We start from the raw sequence: 21,709 nt of genomic DNA on the forward strand, positions 1-21,709 counted from the left end.
TCCCACTGGCTGTGGTTCACCATCCCAGACAAATGGGGGCTGCGGGAAGCAGCGCGGGGGGAGAGATGTGCTGACCACCGCTTCCCACCACCCCCATTGGCCTGGAGCGGCAAACTGCAGCCAGTGGGAGCCACAATTGGCCAAACCTGGTGGGCCGCATGCCAAAGGTTGCCAATCCCTGTGGATTGCCAATTCAGCCTTAGGCAAACATTGTGGAGTCCAGTAGTCCCTGATTAACATCTTGTTCTGGAAGAATCACAAGGATAACATTCCTGAAGTACCTTTCACTTGAAGCCAGATATCTTCCCAGGTTTCTGTTGTGATTGTAAAGCTAAGATATTTTTCCCATTTTTCTTTCTAAAGCAAAACATTACACCACTTATAAGTAATTCCTACAAAGTGACTTTTGTTTCCATATCTCTTAACATGTTCTTCCAGAACTCTCAATTTTCATTCATTTTTGTCTGCCTTAATTTTTTCCTCCAAGTAAATTCCATTTATAATTTTTCTCATCATAGTGAAATATGTATAAAATTACTGTCTGGGACTTTCCTCATTTGCCCATATAGAATGTAGTCAGGTCATGATCACTGGTACCATCTAGTCCAGTGGTTAATTCATCTTTATGCCTCATAATTAGGTCCAAAATAGAGTTTCCTCAGGTTGGATGCAATACCTTTTGTGTTAGAAAATTATCACCTCCCATTTTAAAATACCCTAAGGATCTTTTACTACTGGCTGTCTGAGCCCCTCCAGCATACATCTCCCAAATTGAATTCCCCCATAACAACACATTTTTCCTTTCTACACATTGCAAACAGGTGTTTAAGGAGTAACTCATCCTGTTTTCTCATTTAATTTGATGGGCTGTAACAGACTCTAATCACTACCCTCCTCCTGGAGCTTGTTAGTAAGCACATTGATTCATATGCACTGAAGATCTTACAGTTCTCAATTACCAATAACTTGAAAAGAGGTAATGGCATCTTTAATGTATAGTCGCCCACCACCACCACACACACACTTTACCAACTCTATTCTTCCTGAACAAGTTATAACCAGTAATTTTTCACATTTCAGTCATGTGAATTGTCCCACCAGGCTTCAGTAATGCCAATTATATGAAATTTCTTCTAATCAATGAGAATTTCCAATTCCTATTACTCGCTGCCCAGCTGTTGGATTCACAAAGGAACTTAGGCACCTAACTCCCATTGATTTCAATGTTAGGCACCTAACTATTGTTGGTGGCACCAGGCATGGCCCAGTGTTGACAGAGGGGTGGAAAATGACAGTGCCAATGAAGGCTCCCTGTATTAGGCCTCTGCTTGTCTGAACCGCTTCCATGTTTAAACTTTAATTAACCCCACAGGCTAGATGGAAAGAATGGAATGTGTGGCAACTAGTTATCAGTACCAGGAGGCAATTATACAGCCTGCTTGCACCTGGCTAAAGGGAGTGAAACAGAATGACCGGTCAAGAAAAGTTACTAACGAGATAATATTTTTTTGCCAAGTATGATCTAACCTGTTTAGAGTAATTGCTACGTTATAATGTATTTGCTGTATGGGAACTAAAAAGGAGGGAGAAGAGGGGGAGGGAGGGGGGAGCTGGGCATTGGGGGTAATAGACATGCTTAGCTAAGATCATGTATAAAGACAGAGAGCTGCTTGTATGAGGTGTGCTTGATCTGAGGCGTGTGCCTCCAAGCATCCTGCGCTTTGAGATCTCAAATAAACTTTTTTTTGCTTCTCCACCCTGGTGTGTCTAATTGGAGCGAGGCACTCCGGGCAACGAATCACTGTTGCTGTAGCCTCAGGCCTTTTGTGCCGGCAACACTATCATTGTAATTCCCACTCTAGATTCCTATACAAATAACCAAAAAAGTCTCCTCTTCACATTCTTTGCCACTTTTGTTCAATTTGTTTACAACACACTGTGTACCACATTTGCCTTATTAGCACCCTCTTCTTGTACTATTAATTTAATGCCCTCCTGGAAATCATAGCTGGTGTCCAGATGAGAAGATTAGCCCTCCTACCAGTTAGATTCAAGCTATCCCACCCATATGTCCCCTCTCCCACTGGAATGTTGCCCAGTGTTCCATAAAACCACATCAGTCACACAACCAACAGTTCACTGCTGGTATTTTCTGCCTTCTCCTGATCGGGAGAAGGATCTCTGAGAAGATCAATTGGACATTCGTTTTCTTCACCTCTCTTCCTGAATTCCTGAAATCTGCTATGATCTAGCAGATCATAGTTCCGTGTCACTGGTTCCAATGTTTTTCAATGTATATTATTTCTTTCCTAATTTGCATAATTCCTATATTTAAAATACAGTGAATCTTCTTTAGTAATTCAGCAGTTTGTGACAATTGTTTTAAAAAGTGGCTGACCCAAAAGAGATTTAATTTCTTGGCAAAATATTACACATATTTGATCCCATTACTGTAAATAAATCTCTGCTTTTGGTGTAAATATGTGTTTGCATAGATGTAAAAATTTAAAGAAATGTTTAATGAGAAGTAGAACAAATATTTTAGCCATTAGAATGATTACTGAAAAAGGGTTAGAAAGACACTGTCTTTAAATATTAAAACAGCATTTGTTTTTAAGAAACATAACCCCTCAAATATTCACCTCCAGATTTACCTTTAACAGTATAGTTTGTACTTAAATATGACTAATGCAATAAACCTGCAATACATGAGCTTTCTTGTGGTTTTTGTTTGTTTGTTTGTTTGTTTGTTTTTGCAGGACATTTTTCATACCACCTGGTATGATGGGCAGTGGAGTTGGTTAATAATAGTACAATATCCAGACTCTAAGTGCACAAGATACAGGACGTATGTCATTTTTTTACTTATAGAACATGATTAGAGAATGCAAGTGAAAGTGAATAACAAATAACAAATAAGACAATTAGATTATAATATATCATCTAAAGTATAGACACATGAAATATGTACAGAATGGAAAAATTGTTTGCTCAGGCTAAAGAAAATAGCCCGAGTATCTCCTGTTCCTCCATACTCCAGAGCTAATGCTGACTAATCACCCTCTGGGCCAGATGAGAGAAACATGGGTACTACAGCCCCATCCTGTAGCTAGCAAAGTTTAGGATAGGCTTCTTCTACAGAGGTCTCTCCCATTCTAGATTTTCTTCTTGAATCAACCACATGCCCTGTGGTAGAGAAGCAGCCACATTTTAAACAAAAGAAAAGGAGCCAGGTAAAGAAAAAACAGATTTGGAAGAAAAGGAAAAGTGTGTGTTCTCACTGAGCAGTCTACTGTCTGCATAATTAGCAAAGAAAGCCTGGGAGAAAAGTGAAGAAATGTCTTTGGAAGAGGACATTACAGGTTCACTCCTCTGTTGTGTAGGCCTCATGGTCAGGACAGCACAGAAGGTGAAAGGCACAAATGGAAGTTAGGCAGCTAACTCCCATTGACTTTCAACTACCTGTCCTTTGTGCTTTTGAAAATCTCCTTCATGCTGTCTGCCACCAAATTTTACTTACCGGGTCCAAACAACAGTAAGTTGTAGTTCTGAAGGACAAGGGGCCTCCTCTCTAGGTTTTGCCATGCTTTCAGCTTGTTCCTGTGCCTTCCAATGAAATGTTCGTATCATCTGTTCTAATGAACAGGAGTTGAAAGAGGTCAGGTCCAGGTTCTCTTTGTCATCAAGTGCTCTGTAGCCAGCAAAGTGCCCAATGCTTTGTCTGCAGTGGAAGACCTTCTGTTATAACATTAAAGAAGGATGAATACAGTCTAATGATCATTAAAGTAAAAGTTCACAATTGCCGCTATTATAATAAATAGAAAGATGACTATGTGTTATATGTTTTGTTAGGCTTGGGTTCTAGTGTTCTTTTTCTTAATATGAAAACAAAAATAGGAACCTTTCCTTGAGGGCATGTTTCAGAGAACGCTGAATTTTATGAGCCATAATCTCTGGTGCAAGAGGAGTAAAATAAATCTTCTTTTGCCAGCAAGGTCCTTTGCCCCCAGGAAGTACTCACCCAAAGGAATGCACACAAACTTTCCATCACTGCACTCCTCAGGGCTTTCCCTCAGGATACAGGAGCAGCTTTATATTCCTCTGTGGGGGTCCATAGGAGGTGCTGAATCAGCACACATCCCTTTATCTTGACATGTACCCACCATCTCTCCATGACACCCCTAAGTGACAGCTGCCTTGTGTCAATACAAGTTCTGCCCTCTCAGGCTTTCAGGTTCTAGGAACATGTGTCAAGTTTTATGCTGACAGTAGCAACTAAAGGTCAGGGTGAGTCTGGTACCATATGTGGAATTGTAACTTATAGTCAATTGATTTGATATACGAAATGTGCTCTTATGACCTAAAGAGAGCCAAAATTTTCTACATTTAATAATAAAAGTACTTTTACGTTTGTTTCATCATTCCATATAGAAATGCAGTAAATATTAATGCTATCTGTTTTCTGTCTTCATTCTGTTCTTCTGCTACATTCACCAAGTGATTTATGGTGAAAGATGGACTCTCATTGATCTTAGTCTAAACAGTCAAACCACTGCATTAAGCTGACAACGTTCAAAGCTTTCGAACTCTAAGGCAATGGTTTGCATGAAATACAATGGCCTACCAAAGAGACACAGAATTAACAGCTGTCATCACCACAGTGCTTACCATAACTGAGATCATTTTAATTGTGTGCTGTATCCCTTTCTGCCACCTTTATTTGCTATTTGCCTTCTTTAGATTGCAAGCTTTCTGGGGCAGCCACTATATCTTCCTGAATGTATGTAAACTCTAAAGAGAAAATTTGGCTTTTACACAGTCTAAGGGCCAGATTCTTGTGCAATTCAGTGAGTAAGAGTATATTACTCTATTGAAGTCAATGGGATGACTTAGGAAGTAAGGTGCTACTAAAGTGGAGTAAGGGTGTCACATGGCCCTTAACAAGTTTGTTATAATTTATTAAGAGAGGCGAAACACATTAAGTACAATGTCCTTTACCTGAATCCAGGTTCTTGTTTAAAAAAGGTCCAGCCACCGATTCCAAATTAAAGATGACTAAAAAGAAAACACAAGATAATAAACCTAATTGTTCACTGCAGTAGTGTAAGTGTTTCCATTTCAATAGCTTTTTCTTGTCAGATAGGTTTTGCCATGCTTTCAGTTTGTTCCGATGCTTTCCACAGAAAGGCCTGTGTTGTTTGTATCATCTGCTCTAATGAACAGGAGTTGAAAGAGGTCATGTCCAGATTCACTTCCTTGCTGTGTTCTGGGATTATGAAATAGAGGTAGAATGACCTTAGGAAGGACCTTTCCATAAGAGTGAATTATTGCTTGAAAGCTCTTTAGGACAAAGGATTTATCTTCCACAACCTGCAATTTTTGATCACAGTTGCCCGAATATGCTCACATTTCTCATATAGTGGTAGATAATATGCTAGAGAATATATATAAAGGACAGCATGGATTTCAGATGCTGGTTTTAATGGTTCATTTCATTAAGAAATTTCTTAGAAAAATTGTTGTGTCATTTTCAGGCCCACGGGTTACCTGTTCATTTCTGAAATAATACCAGGCTAGTCTCTCACCAGGTGTTAAGCACCTAGCAGAGTAGGGACCTTGATCCTGGTTGGAGCCACTACAGTACAAATGATCAAATATTAGTAATAATGATACTATAGCAGGTGTCACTATGTGGTGCTATTACATATCGTCTTCTAGGTTTTTCTTTTCTTTTCTTAGCATCTAAGCAAGTTTTTAGTCTTGGAATAAATGCTTGTGTTGTTTTATTGTTTTCTGGGCATAGGGAGCTGTGTGAGCAGCAGGAGAATGTGCTGAGTGCCTTGATCTCAATTCTTAAGGAAGAGTTGCTTCCTATGAACAGATCCTTAGTGTTGGGCTGAGATTCCTGAAAGAAGGGATTGCCCTGAATGCTGTTTGACCATCTTGTTTTATGACTGGGTTTTATGTATAAACACATTTTCAAACAAGCACCTTCGTGCTTTCTCCCATGCTTCCCCTCCTGTGTAGGATAAGTTTAACCATCCACAAAGCTACCTCATTATCCACCTTCAAAACTCTCCTTTCCTCTGAGGCCTACAAAAATCTTGATAACGCTTAGGCTGGTGGTGTACTGAGACCATAGACTTCCAGTGTTGATCAGCATTGTCTGATTGCTTGTACTCCCCAGGCAGTCTGTATCCATCTGTTGTGTCTTGTTTTAGATTGCAAGCTCTTTGGGACAGGGACTGTCTTTTTGTTCTGTGTTTGTACAACACCTACCACAATGGGGTTCTAGTCCATGACTGATACTTTTATGTGTTATGATAATCATAGAATCATAGGACTGGAAGAGACCTCGAGAAGTCATCTAGACCTGTCCCTGGCACTCAAGGCAGGACTAAGTATTATCTAGACCATCCCTGACAGGTGTTTGTCTAACCGCCTCTTAAAAATCTCCAGTGATGGAGATTCCACAATCTCCCTAGGCAATTTATTCCAGTGCTTATCCACGCTCACAGTTAGGAAGTTTTTTCCTACTATCCAACCTAAACTGCCATTGTTGCAATTTAAGCCCATTGCTTCTTGTCCTATTCTCAGAGGTTAAGGATACTTTTTTCTCTCTCCTGCTTGTAACAACCTTTGTATTTTAAACCTGTTATCATGTCCCCTCTCAGTCTTCTCTTCTCCAGATTAAACAAACCTAATTTTTTCAATCGTCTCTCAGGTCATGTTTTCTAGACCTTTAATCATTTTTGTTGCTCTTCTCTGGACTTTCTCCAATCTGTCCACATCTTTCCTGTTACGTAGGGTGACCAGATGTCCCAATTTTACAGTCCCGATTTTTGAGTCTTTTTCTTATATAGGCTCCCATTACCCACCGCCCCCGTCCTGATTTTTCACACTTGGTGTCTGGTCACCCTACTGGTATACGGTGCCCAGAACTGGACACAATACTCCAGTTGAGTCCTAATCAGTGTGGAGTAGAGCAGAAGAATGATTTCTCATGTCTTGCTTACAATACTCTTGCTAATACATCCCAGAATGATGTTTGCTTTTTTTGCAACACTGTTACATGGTTGGCTCATATTTAACTGGTGATCCACTATGACTCCCAGATCCATTTCTGCAGTACTCCTTCATAAGCAATCATTTCCATTTTGTATGTGTACAACTAATTGTTCCTTACTAAGTGAAGTACTTTGTATTTGTCCTTATGGAATGTCATCCTATTTACTTCAAACCATTTCTCCAATTTGCCCAGATCATTTTGAATTTTAATCCTCTCTTTCAGCTTGGTATCATCCACAAACTTTATAAGTGTACTCTCTATGCCATTATCTAAATCATTGATGAAAGTATTAAACAGAACCAGACCCAGAACAGATACCTGAGGGACCCCACATTATTTTTAATATAAATAAAAAGTAATAATAGAAAGTCACACTTAGAGTATCTGTATCACTGTTTTCTCCTCCACAGAGGCCTGGTCTACACTAAGCGTTTAAACCGGTTTTAGGAGCGTAAAACCGATTTAACGCCACACCCGTCCACACTGAGAGGCCCTTTATATCGGTATAAAAGGCACTTTAAACCGGTTTCTGCACTCCTCCCTAACGAGAGGAGTAGCGCTAATATCGGTATTACCATATCGGATTAGGGTTAGTGTGGTCGCAGATCGACGGTATTGGCCTCCGGGCAGTATCCCGCAGTGCACCACTGACCGCTCTGGACAGCAATCTGAACTCGGATGCAGTGGCCAGGTAGACAGGAAAAGCCCCACGAACTTTTGAATATTTCCTGTTTGCCCAGCGTGGAGCTCCGATCAGCACGTGTGGTGATGCAGTTAAAAATCAAACTTTGTTGCTTTTAAAAATCAAAATAAAGAAAGAGCTCCCGCATGGACCATGCGGATGTGATCGCTGTAAGGGCAGGCAAATCTGTTCTATCAGCGCTCCGTTACAGAAGACGAAATTCAAAATCATTTTTAAAAAATCTCCAGACAGATGCCATAGCAGGGACTCAGCGCACTGCTGCGTGACAACCGTAACGGAAAGCCGAAGAATCAAATGGACGCTCATGGACTGGAGGACTCAAGCTATCCCACAGTTCCTGCAGTCTCTGAAAAGCATTTGCATTCTTGGCTGAGCTCCAAATGCTTCTAGGGTCAAAAACAGTGTCCGCGGTGGGTCAGGGCATAGCTAGGCAATTTACGCACCCCCCCCACCCCCAGAAGTGAAAGGGAAAACAATCCTCTCTTGACTCTTTTACATGTCACCCTATCTTTACTGAATGCTGCAGATAGACGCGATGCTGCAGCACTCAACACCAACATCCTTGCTCCCCCCACGCTATGGATGGCTGATGGTACAATATGACTGGTATCCGTCCTCATCATCAGCCTATTGGCACATGGGGCAGTGCAAAAGGACTGGTAACCATGCCGACTAGCATTGGTAAGGTCAATCAAGGGCACCTGGTCCTAATTTTTCGTGGTAGATGGTACAGTATGGCTGATAACCATCGTCATCATAGCAACAGGGGGCTGAGCTCCATCAGCCCCCCACCCTTCATGTGTAAAGAAAAGATTCAATTGCCCCTGGACTAGCAGAGGGATGCTGGGCTCCTCTCCTCCACACTCCTTACTGTCCTGTCTGGACTATCATAGCAGCTGGAGGCTGCCTTCCACTCATATCTCACTAACAAGTCACTGTGTCTTATTCCTGCATTCTTTATTACTTCATCACACAAGTGGGGGGACAATGCTACGGTAGCCCAGGAAGGCTGGGGGAAGAACGGAATCAACAGGTGGTGTTGTTGCAGGAGCACCCCCTGTGAATAGCATACAGCTCATAATTTCTGCAGGATCTGACACAGAGCAGCTCTGCTCTCTGGTTCTATGATACAGTGGTTCTCTAGTACACTTGCCCATATTCTAGGCAGGACTGATTCTATTTTTAGATACCAAAAAGGAGGGATTGACTCAGAGAGTCATTCCCAATTTTGGCTTTTGCGCCCCTGGCTGATCTCAGCCAGGGGCACTTATGACAGCAGCAAATGGTGCAGTGCAAAAGGACTGGTAGCCACGATCATCTTATTACCAATTTATGGTATGGTAGATGGTGCAATATGGCTGGTAACCATCTCTGCTATCATGCAAAAGCAAAAGCATGCTGCTGTGTAGCGCTGCTGAATCGCCTCTGTTAGCGGCATCTAGTACACATACGGTGACAGTCACAAAAGGCTAAACAGGCTCCATGATTGCCATGCTATGGCATCTGCCAGGGCAATCCAGGGAAAAAAGGCACGAAATGCTTGTCTGCCGTTGCTTTCCCAGCGGAAGGAGTGACTGACGACATTTACCCAGAACCACCCGCAACAATGATTTTTGCCCCATCAGGCACTCGGATCTCAACCCGGAAATTCCAAGGGGCGGGGGAGGCTGCGGGAACTATGGGATAGCTACGGAATAGCTACCCACAGTGCAATGCTCCAGAAATCGACGCTAGCCTCGGACCGTGGACGCACACCACCGATTTAATGTGTTTAGTGTGGCCGCGCACACTCGATTTTATACAATCTGTTTTGCTAAACCGGTTTATGTAAATTCGGAATAATCCCGTAGTGTAGACGTACCCTTAGAAGCTGACCTGCAAAGAACCAGACATCTATTACTAATTAGCAGAAGGGTGACAGTGGTGTCAGAACAGGACAGTGCAGTTATAAGAAGGGGCAACAATATACAGAGATAGGACTTGATATTTAAGCTATTCCTATATGCATTACAGGTAGCTAAGCATTATTATTATGGAGGCACCATAACAACTCTATATTTAAGGTTGAATTTTGATATTAAGGCAGAGATTTTCCTCCTTTTGCATGAAAAATACAGAGTATATTCCCTAAAATTACAGCACTCACTCTTTAAGTGCAGAATGAATTTTTGGAAAATTTACAGATAACCAAAGTAATTGCTTATCTAAATGGCTCCTGCAGCTGGACTTGATTTCACTGCCCTTCAAATCCTCTGTAGTGCTCACATGAGCATTTAAGCATATATATATATATAAGTAGATGTATGTATTTATATGTAAAGTGGCCAGATTTTAGAGCTCCAACTCATGCGCTTACTCACTCAAGCACCCATTGATATCAACAGGACCACTCACATGTCTTTACCAACACACACAAGTGGTTGGCACTGTGGCCCATGTTTTGTGGAAGGCTGTGGAATGACAGGCACCATTTCAATGTATACCATTACCCAATGGGATTTTTCCCAACTGTTTTTGTGCCAGTACTTGAAGTCCTTTCTTCAGCTGCTTGTAAACAAACAAACAAAAAACCCAGCCCCCCTTTCCCCCTAATTTCTTCCAAGGACACACTACACATTCTTCTGTTACTGATAGTCATTGGTGGCTGACAGAGAGCAAGACATTACTTAAGCCCACACCTGCAAAAGTATGTGCTTATAAATCTAAGAATGAATTGACTGCCTGTGTAGCAACACAGACAGGGGCTTTATCCTGGCCCACCCACACAGAACATGACCACACATTAGAAAGAAATTAACACCAGTTTGTGTTGATATTATGCATCACCCTAGCATTTTCTCTTGATACATTCAAAGGGGACTGGGCTTATGCATCTATAAAAGCTGAAATGAATATAATCCTTTATGTAAAATAACATTGTTTTCTCTGCAATACATTTCTGAGTTACAATGGATCTTTCTTATTGTAAAAATGTTGATGGAGTCAATTCAGGGTCATCTGAATTAAAAAGAAACGAAAGAATAATCAATGTTCTTTAGTGGTGTTGAGTAAGAGTGCTGAGAAGAGAAAGAGTGCTGAGAGTGATTGAAGTTTGGATCACTAGAAACTGAGGTTTCTATCCAGGTAGAGGTTTCTATCCAGGTAATAGGTACAGCATATATGCAGCTGTTGTTATGTAAGGATGTAATGAGTGGTTGCAGAGACCAAAGGTCAACCTCTATTTTGGAAGGTATAGTTCTGGACAACAGGGAGGTAGATGCAGGCTCTGGTTGCTATTGTATTGGAATTATGTACTGGTTAAATAGAGAACTAACTCAATTGTTTGTTAAATACAAGCTCTCCAGCCCTTTAGAAGAAAACCACACAGCAGAGTTAATAGCATCACAAGCTTCTCCACAGTGCTTCAAAATTATATGGAGGAGCCATTTTGAGGAATGAATGGATAGTTTAACCTTGAGGTAAATAGGCTTCTCTTCTCACTGATTTACATCACTGTAAATCAAGCGTAACTCAGTTGAAGTCACTGGAGTTACACTAATGTAAAACTGGAGGAGACTGAGGATATGTCTACACTATGAAATTAGGGCAATTTAATAGAAGTCAATTTTTTAGAAATCGATTTGATACAGTTGATTGTGTGTGTCCCCACTAAGCGCATTAAGTCGGTGGTGTACATCCACAGTACCAAGGCTAATGTCGACTTTCGGAGTGCTGCACTGTGGTAGCGATCCCACAGTTCCCGCAGTCTCCAGCGCCCATTGGAATTCTGGGTTGAGCTTCCAATGCCTGATGGGGCAAAAACATTGTCGCGGGTGGTTCTGGATACATGTTGTCAGGCCCCCCCTCCTTCCCTCCGTGAAAGCAATGGCAAAAAATTGTTTCTCGCCTTTTTTCCTGTGTTACCCATGCAGACGACATACCACAGCAAGCATGGAGCCCGCTCAGCTCACTGTCACCATATGTCTCCTGGGTGCTGCTGGCATATGTGGTACTGCAGTGCTACACAGCAGCATCCCCTTGCCTTGCCTTGCCTTGCCTTGCGGATGGCAGACGGTACAATACGACTACTAGCCATCATCAGCGTCCCGTGGGTGCGCCTGGCCAACCTCGGTTAGGTTGGTCGGGGAGCCTGGGCAGACATGGATGCTCCTGGCCAGCCTAGGTGAGGTTGGTCGGGGGCACCTGGACAAAAATGGGAATGACTTCAGGTCATTCTCTTAAGTTTTGTCTAATGGAGATTCAGTCCTGCTTGGAATATCATGCCAGCTGGAGGCTTCTGCCTCAGGCTGCTCTCCCAGTCAGCAGCACCTGGACAGTGGTAAAGAATAGTTCAACTATAGGCTGAGCAAGTGCATAATAATGCTAGAATGTGCCTTTGGATGTTTAAAAGGTCACTGGTGCAGTTTACTGACTCAGTTAGACTGCAGCAAAACCAATATTCCTATAATTATTACTGCTTGCTGTGTGCTCCACAATATCTGTGAGAGTAAGGGGGAGACATTTATGGTGGGGTGGGAGGTTAAGGCAAATCGCCTGGCTGCTGATTACACACAGCCAGACACCAGGGCGGTTAGAAGAGAACAGTAGGGAACGCTGTGCATCAGAGAAGCTTGAAACCCAGTTTCATGACTGGCCAAGCTACAGTGTGAAAGTTCTGTTTGTTTCTCCTTTATGAAAACCCACTCCCTTGGCTCACTCTACTTCCCTGTAAGCCAACCGCCCTACCCTCCCCACTTTGATCTCTGCTGTTATAACCTCTGTCCTTCATGCCCTTGGAGATTTTTTCAAATATTCCAGCATTTCGTCTTTTGGAACGGAGTTCGGATAGCATGGATTCGTCTCCCCATACAGCTATCAGATGCAGTACCTCCCGTTCGGTCCATGCTGGAGCTCTTTTGAGATTCTGGGACTCCATGGTCACCTGTGCTGATGGGCGCTGCATGGTCACCTGTGCTGATCAGCTCGCTACGCTGGCCAAACAGGAAATTAAATTCAAAAGTTCACGGGGCTTTTCCTGTCTACCTGGCCAGTGCATCTGAGTTGAGAGTGCTGTCCAGAGCGGTCACAATGGAGCACTCTGGGATAGCTCCCAGAGGCCAAAACCGTCAAATTGCATCCACACTACCCCAAATTCGACCCAGCAGGGTCGATTTCAGCGCTAATCCCCTCGTCAGGGAGGAGTACAGAAATCAATTTTAAGAACCCTTTAAGTCGACAAAAATGGCTTTATTGTATGGATGGGTGCAGGGTTAAATTGATTTAACGCTGTTAAATTCGACCTAAACTCGTAGTGTAGACCAGGGCTGACACCTAAAGCCTCATTCCCAATTTTCTGAGCTTTTCTGTTCCTTACTATTTTACAGAATGTGCCAGAAGCAATTATTAGAAAGCAACCAAAACATTCATTAAAAAAATGAAGCAAGTTTGGGTATTGGAATGTAATGCATACTGTTAGGGCTAGCATTAGGAGATGGCCGTCTGAGTAACTGTTCATGTGGCTGAAGACATGAAATCTACCTCTGATGCACCCTCATAGCAGTGAAGTACTTTGACACCACGACACCACAATCTGCAAAGGCCTGATCCAAGGCCCTTTGGAGTCAATACAAAGACTCTCATTGACTTCATTGGATTTTGGACCAGGTCCCAAGACAGAAGGAAGTACTGGAATTAGACTCAGAACTTTCCCTTCTACTGGTGGCACCATGTAAGGTGCACACAGTTTTGGTAAGAGTGTCAAAGACACTCTGTCTTGGCCTAAGTCTGCTCCCACTGAAGTCAATGAGCGCGTTCAAAAATCCTACTCTTTTTGCCTCAACACAAACATGGCTCCAGCATGGTGGACGGAAGGGAAAAGGAGGGGAACAAGTCTGAGAAAGAAGGAAGGAAGTGAACAAAGACTTTAGAGCAAGGCAACAAAATGGATTAGAAGAAAAACAGAGGAGAATGGGAGACATAATAGTAAAGAGAAGAAATTAAGACAAAACCATTCTGCCAGAAATAGCACTTTTGGTCAGTTACAGATAGAAAGTTATGCTTCCCAGAAAGCCATTTCACGCAATGGGAAGTTGTGGGAGAACTAGGAAAGTCTAAAAAGTTTAAACAAACAAAAAAGTATGAGGTTCCCCAGTCATGTTTCTTTTAGTTTTAAATGTGTCATGTATTTTCCAGTTTTATTCCAGAGAAGGCCTCAGGCTCGGACTGTCCCTCTCATCCTCAGTCTTCCCCCTATATGGGCAATTCCTACTAGTTAAAATTAATGTCTTTCTTTTTCCTTCCTCTATTCTTTCCCTTTATTTTATGTAATTAGCTGGGGTGTTAGTACCACGGCCTTGCTACATCTTCTTGCCACTACAACTTTGCTCTTGGGCTATAATGTAGGCATGAGCACACTGCAATTCCCCAACTAAGTAATTCCTCCAACTTGCTTTTGGCCTGGTCTACACTAGGACTTTAATTCGAATTTAGCAGTGTTAATTCGAATTAACCATGCACCCGTCCACACCAGGAAGCCATTTAATTCGACATAGAGGGCTCTTTAGTTCGAATTCTGTACTCCTCCCCGACGAGGGGAGTAGCGCTAAATTCGACATTGCTATGTCGAATTAGGCTGTGTGTGGACGGAAATCGACCTTAGTAGCTCCGGGAGCTATCCCACAGTGCACCACTCTGTTGACGCTCTGGACAGCAGTCCGAGCTTGGATGCTCTGACCAGCCACACAGGAAATGCCCGGGAAAATTTGAATTCCTTTTCCTGTCTGGCCACTTTGAAACTCATTTCCTGTGTGGACGTTGTGGCGAGCTCAGCAGCACTGGCAACGATGCAGAGCTCTCCAGCAGAGGAGTCCATGCAATCTCAGAATAGAAAGAGGGCCCTAGCATGGACTGACCGGGAAGTCTTGGATCTGATTGCTGTGTGGGGCGATAAGTCTGTGCTTTCAGAGCTGCACTCCAACAAACGGAATGCAAAGACCTACGAGAAGGTCTCCAAAGCCATGGCACTCAGAGGATACAGCCGGGATGCAATGCAGTGCCGCGTGAAAGTCAAGGAGCTGAGACAAGGCTACCAAAAAATCAAAGCGGCAAATGGACGCTCCGGAGCCCAGCCCCAGACATGCCGCTTCTACGAGGAACTGCATGCCATTCTCGGTGGGTCTGCCACAACCGCCCCACCAGTGTCCGTGGACTCTGACGATGGGATAGTGTCGACGGCCAGTTCCTCGGCGATGTTCGCAGACAGGGAAGATGAGGAAGGAGATGAGGAGGGGGAGGCAGTCGACAGCGCTTACAACGCTGATTTCCCCAACAGCCAGGATCTCTTCATCACCCTCACTGAGATCCCCTACCAACCCTCCCCAGCCGTTACCACGGACCCTGAATCAGGAGAAGGATCAGTCGGTAAGTGCTTTAAACATGTTAACATTTATTTTTTAACAGAACAGGAATATAAACTAGGCGAAAAGAAGGTCTATATATAGGGGGACGGAACAGGCATCTTCTTCGGAGATCTCCAGGAAGCTGTCCTGGAGGTAATCGAAAAGCCTCCGCAGGAGGTTCCTGGGGAGAGCTGGCTTATTGGGTGCTCCGTGGTAGGACACTTTTCCGCTCCAGGCTATCATCTGGTACTCTGGGACCATTGCCTTCACGAGCATGGCAGCATAGGCCCCTGGTTTGTGCTGGCTTTCATGCAGCATGTGCTCTCTATCTGTCTCTGAGACCCTCCTCAGGGTGATCTCGCGCGCAGACTCCTGCATTTAATTTGAGTAATTTGTGTACTATTGGTAGTGCTTCACTGTTCCTTTGCATAACAAGAAGCGTCACTTTACAGCCACGTGGTGGAGGCTGTAGAGTGGCAGCATACAGAGATCTTTCCCACGGAACAGCCGTGAGGGGGTGGAACAGGGGCAGAGTTTATGCTTTCAGGATTGCCTGCAGCAAGAGGACAGAGCTATACATTCACTTTTAAACAGCCAAAAGTCTTTGGCTTACCATGCCTGGCTGCTCCACGGATTCTGCTTTCCTGCCCCGCTTGTCTGATCTGCAGTGCAATACCCCAGGCAATGAAAGCGAATTCAGAAAAATCGAACTTTCCCTGAGTGAGTTTGCATGAGATAGGTGCTGTGCATGGTCTTGTTCACAGACACTGAGTAGACTATGTTTCTTTTTTGAAAAAATGCATCTTTGTAAGGAATTCACTCCCTTCTTCCCATCACACAGCTGCAACTGTATCCCGACCTGCCCCAACCTGCCCCTCACAGAGGCTGGCGCAGATTAGATGGCGCAAGAAAAGGACACGGGACGAGATGTTTGCTGAACTTATGGGCTGCTCCCGAGCCGAGGCGGCCCAGCAGAGCCAGTGGAGGGAGGACCTCACTCAGCAGCAGCGCTCACACAACGAATGGGAGGACAGATGGCGTCAGGAGGACCAGCAGGCAACTGAAACGCTGCTTGGACTAATGAGGGAGCAAACGGACACGCTCAGGAGCCTTGTCGATGTTCTGCAGGACCGCAGGCAGGAGGACAGAGCCCCCCTGCACTGTATCTGCAACTGCCCTCCCCTGCCACAAAGGCCAATACCCCCCTCACCCAAAATAACAAGAAGGAGGGGCGCCAGGGGCCGTGAAAACTGTCACTGCACCCCAGCAGAGTGTTCAATTACCCAAAAGCTCTCAGTCCATAAATTTTGAAAAGTCCTTCCCTTTCTGGCTCACCCAAGCCCAAATCCCAGTTTCATCCCCCAACTGTGTTGTTGAGTATTAAAAGTAGTTTGCTGTTAATTACTGTTTCCGTCATGTTTCTTTGCAGAAGACTTTGTGTGAAGGGGGGTGGGGGGGGTTGTAATTGCATAGGACATTCACCATTACCAGGGTACAGACATGGGGGCAGGATCAACAGCAGGTCACACACAGAGTGCAGTCACTAGGCACCCTGGTCAATCTGTGAGGTGTTTTTAATGTTCTGTTCATAGGCGGCAGGTGCCCTGCTCAAGGTATATTTGGAGGTGGGTGTCTCCCCCGGCCCTACATGGATCGGGCCCTGGCCCCCGCGGGTATCCCCCCGCCCCGCCAATTCCCTGCCTGGAGCAGGTCCCAGCCCCCACTTGCCACCCCTCCCCCGGTGTGTCATCTCCCCCCGCCCCCGCCGCGCTGCGTCCCTGCCTGACAGTAGAGCGGCTACCCGCAGAAATGCTGTCTGCTGCCCCAGGGTCCTAGCGCCTGCCATCCACAAATGGCAAGGCAGGCTGCCCTTACCCTGCCCTTCTACCGTAGCCCTGAGTCTCTCCAATGCCCCAAACCCTCAGCCCCAGCCAGAGCCCTCATCCCCCTACACCTCCTCCCCCTTCCCACACACCCCGCACCCCTTCCTACGCCCCCAGCCCAGAGCCTGCACCTCTCACCCCTTCCTGCACACCCACCTGTAACCGTCCTCCCCCCAGTTCTCCCCTGCCACAAGGCCACATAGCTCCCGCACACAGAGTCCCGAAAAGGAGGGATGGCAGGCTCCGTTGAAACAACCAGTCTGGCACTGCAGACCGCTCTAGGAGCAGGAGCCTGTCATTCCTCGAGTGTAGAAGCGGTCTGTACATCACTGCACACCCTACCCACCACAGTCTGCGTCCCTGTTTCAACCCTTTAACGCGAATTCATTAGTAAAGAAAACATTGTTAATTAACAATATTCCATTCACTTTATTTTTAAACGTGTGTTGGAAGCGGGGAAACGTGGTGAACGGGGTATGTAACCGCAAAAGAAAGTCAACAGTAACTGAAACAGGGGCAGGTTCAGCTTCTCTGTAAAGAAACTGAACAGTCACAGGTTACCCTGCAACCTGAGGAATCTATCTTTCAAAGCCTCTCGGATGCACAGCGCTTCCCGCTGGGCTCTTCTAATTGCACGGCTGTCTGGCTGAGCATAATCAGCAGCCAGGCGATTTGCCTCAACCTCCCATCCCGCCATAAAGGTCTCCCCCATTCTCTCACAGAGATTGTGGAGCACACAGCAAGCTGCAATAACAATGGGGATATTGGTTTCGCTGAGATCAGAGCAAGTCAGTAAGCTCCTCCATCTCCCCTTGAGATGTCTGAAAGCACACTCCACCACCATTCTGCACTTGCTCAGCCGGTAGTTGAAGAGTTCCTTCTCACTGTCCAAGGCGCCTGTATAGGGCTTCATGAGCCAGGGCATTAGCGGGTAGGCTGGGTCCCCGAGGATCACTGTAGGCATCTGCACATCCCCAACAGTTATTTTGTGGTCCGGGAAGAAACTAGCTTCCTGCAGGCGTCTAAACAGACCAGAGTTCCTGAACACACGCGCGTCATGAACCTTGCCCGGCCACCCGACGTTGATGTTGGTAAAGCGTCCCCTATGGTCCACCAGTGCTTGCAGCACCATTGAAAAGTAGCCCTTTCTGTTAATATACTGGCTGGCCTGGTGGGCCGGTCCCAGGATAGGGATGTGAGTCCCATCTATAGCCCCACCGCAGTTTGGGAATCCCATCGCAGCGAAGCCATCGATGACAACCTGGACGTTTCCCAGGGTCACTACCTTTGAGAGCAGGAGCTCCACAATTACGTGGGCTATTTGCATCACAGCAACCCCCACGGTAGATTTGCCCATGCCAAAGTGGTTCCCTACTGACCGGCAGCTGTCTGGCGTTGCAAGTTTCCACAGGGCTATGGCCACTCGCTTCTGCACAGTGAGGGCTGCTCGTATCCTGGTGTCCTTGCGCTTCAGGGCAGGGGACAGCAAGTCACATAGTTCAAGGAAAGTGCCCTTACGCATGCGGATGTTTCGCAGCCACTGTGATTCATCCCAGACCTGCAGCACTATGCGGTCCCACCAGTCCGTGCTTGTTTCCCGGGCCCAGAATCGCCGTTCCACAGCATGAACATGACCCATTGCCACCATGATCTCCACGGCGCAGCGTACCGTGCTTTGTGAGAGGTCTGTGCCACTCTGTGACTTCCTGTCCTCACCGCGCTGCCGTTGCCTCCTCGCCTGATTTCTCTGCATCTGACTGTGGAAGAGGTGGACGATAAGGTGCGAGGAGTTGACAACGGCCATAAGTGCAGCGATGATCGCAGCGGGCTCCATGGTCACACTGCAGTGCTGTGGCGTCCGCGCTGTCACTGACAGAAAAAGTGCGCGAACTGATTTCCCGCCGGCGGGAGGGACGGTTGAATTCTGACAGTTACCCAAGACCACCCTTGACACAGTTTTCCCCCCAGCATGCATTGGGGGAAATCCCAGAATTCCAATGGGCAGCGGGGAGTGCGGGAACTGTGGGATAGCTTCCCACAGTGCACCGCTTCCAATGTTGACGCTTGCCCCGTTAGTGTGGACTCACAAAGTTGAATTAGTGTCCTTAGTGTGGACACACAAATTCGACTTTGTAAGGTCGATTTCAAAAATTCGAATTGACTTAAATCGAACTAATCTGGTAGTGTAGACATACCCTTTGTCATCAATTTTAGCCTCTTCTAGACTCAACCCCCACATCCAGCTGGCTCTCTGCCTAAGGCAGCATCAACTGACTGTTTAGGCAGACTCTGTCCAAAGGCCAGCAGTGAATATTACATTCACACAACAATGGAATTGTCTCCTTCACCGAATAATTCTTGCCTTTTTACAACATGACTGTTTGGGAATTCCACAAAGAAGTTTTGCTTGTATATGATCTCAGAATTGTCATTAACAGTTAGATATGCTCAGGTAATATCAGTCTCTTTCCTTTGGTATTTATATTCCTGATTTGTGGTACATTGAACTTAACTGGACTATTGGATTGCACTGTTCAGAGGAGGGATGTAGTATCAGCCCCACAGTGAGCATGCTTGGCAGGACCTGGGCAAATATACAGACTTCTTTATACTTTAAACTCAGGTTTAGCGGAACCAGACCTATTTTACATGCACAAAAACTACTGATGTCCTCAGATCAAGTTCACTCTGTTTTATTTATTATGCACATTAAAGGCATGACGTGATCGCAAACATTTTCAAGCTTATGGTTGACATTTGAATCCATATTGGGTTTGTCTACACTGCAATGAAAAACCCATGGATAATCCATGCCAGCTGACTTGGATTTGTGAGGCTTGGGCTAAGGGGCTGTTTAATTGCACCCCATAAGGTCCTAGAGCCCAGGATCCAGCCCAAGCTCCAATGTCTGCACTGCAATTAAACAGCCCCTTAGCCCAAGCCCCTGTGAGCCAAGGCAGTTGGCACAGACCAGCCACAGCTGTCTAACTGTAGTGTAGACATACCCATTTAGGTACCTAAATAATTGGCCTGTAATTCAAAGGTGCTGAAATGCCAGCTTCCATTGACTTCAGGTCACTTCACAGACACTTCATTGATTTCTGAAAATCAGGCCACTTATTTAGGTGTCTAAATATGGATTTAGGTGCTAAACTTCAGGAACCCAGGTTTGAAAATTATGACTGGAGTTTATGATGTCATACTTATGTTCCAGAGAGCAAAAACTGATGGATTGTTTCTACATTGTGTTGCTCCATTAATTTCAGGTCAGTTACACCAGTTGAAATGCTTAACCTGCCCTTGTAAATCTAGCCCTTCATACATATGTACAAGAACAAATCAGTATTTCAGATGTGCCAAATTCCCTCCAACAGTCGGAAAAAAACTAACATATGACCTAGTACTTCCATAACAAACTTTACATTTAGTGGTGTAAAATGATGTTCTCAATTAAAATGTGCACAAATAATTTTGAAATAGTTTTCAAATGTTCCATTGTTGCAGCTCCCAAGCAAATATGAAAATCTGTAGTCCAAGAGTGGCTTATTTCCCTGTTGGGAAAGGAATGAACTGACAGGGACACAGGATACTGTATCCTACTTTAATTAATGGAAAAGTATGTACAGTCCGTCAAGCATATGAGATGGGAAAAGCGAAGTGCCTCTTATAACTCATCGCTGAGGTACACTGCTTTCACGAGTCAGGCAAACAGTCCAACCTTCAGCCAGATTGTCTTCTCCTCAAACTATATGCCTTTTAACCACTTTACAAACACACTACATCTTCTAAAAACATGTGTCAGTGCTCTTAGCACTTCAAATTATTAGATCACTAGTATTTTAAAATGACAGGGCAGAGCATGGTAGCATGTGGAATCCAAAGCATTCTGTGGTAAATCATATTTGTGGCTGCCTGCAAATAGTCTCTAGTCAGGAATCCCATAATTTATCCTCAGTCTTTACACAAAGGTATCTTAATTTTTCATTTTCTCCACCTGCCTTACTAACTCTTACTGTACATGGCAAACGCCGGCCAGTAATTGAAACTTCCAGACAGGTACACTGATTATTTCGGGTATCTTGACAGCTCATTTATTTTTGTCTCTTTCAAGTACTTTATTGGCAACTAATAGGAAGTAAATGGAGAGGGAAAGGGCTCAGGAGAAAAGAGGGAGAGCAACCCCAAACATCCAAAAATCGTGTGTCAGGCCCTGACATTTCATAAGATTATCTTTAAAATCATGAGTTGTAGTTGTTAATGTGGGGGTTTTTTTATTTGCCCTCTGGTTTTTGAGTTGTCAGGGTTCACTCAGGTCATATTTTCAAGCTTTTCTCTGCAACCACAAAAGCCAGTAACTTTACTTCTATTTTTTTATGAAAGCTGAGATTCACATGACTCCAGTAGCTGGGGCTTTAAGTAAAACTTAAAATATTGCAAGACTTGCAATAAAATTGTGAGAGTTAGAAATACCATAGTGGGCACATATTTAAGCTGAGTTTGACATTTGTGAAGAGAGTTTCATGTGTAGTTGCTATGTGAGCCAGTCATAAGACAATCGATTTAAAATAGGCACTCAGGTGCCACCTGCTGTTCAGGTAAGCAAATCCAGCCTCCTCTTTGCTTAGATGGGAGCTCATCACACAGTTTCTCTTTTCTAGGCTGTTATGCACTATTCTCT

At 44.6% G+C, this 21,709-nt stretch overlaps 1 long non-coding RNA gene across 2 annotated transcripts in view; it reads right to left on the reverse strand.

Annotated features, from left to right (window-relative positions):
- The window catches only part of LOC123349986, a 193,210-nt gene that overhangs the window by 156,604 nt on the left and 14,897 nt on the right, over positions 1–21,709 (reverse strand). Inside the window, exons 3-4 of one of the 2 annotated variants that reach the window (XR_006573699.1) lie at positions 4,999–5,055; positions 3,280–3,721 (exon numbers count right to left, since the gene is read on the reverse strand). The exons of the other annotated variant lie outside the window; for it this stretch is intronic. This is a non-coding gene — a long non-coding RNA (uncharacterized LOC123349986). Of the gene's footprint in view, positions 1–3,279; positions 3,722–4,998; positions 5,056–21,709 lie in introns of those variants that run through there. 2 annotated transcript variants of the gene reach the window in all.

The sequence above is a fragment of the Mauremys mutica genome, chromosome 1, assembly GCF_020497125.1.
Source record: "Mauremys mutica isolate MM-2020 ecotype Southern chromosome 1, ASM2049712v1, whole genome shotgun sequence".
NCBI classification, from domain to species: Eukaryota; Metazoa; Chordata; order Testudines; family Geoemydidae; genus Mauremys; species Mauremys mutica.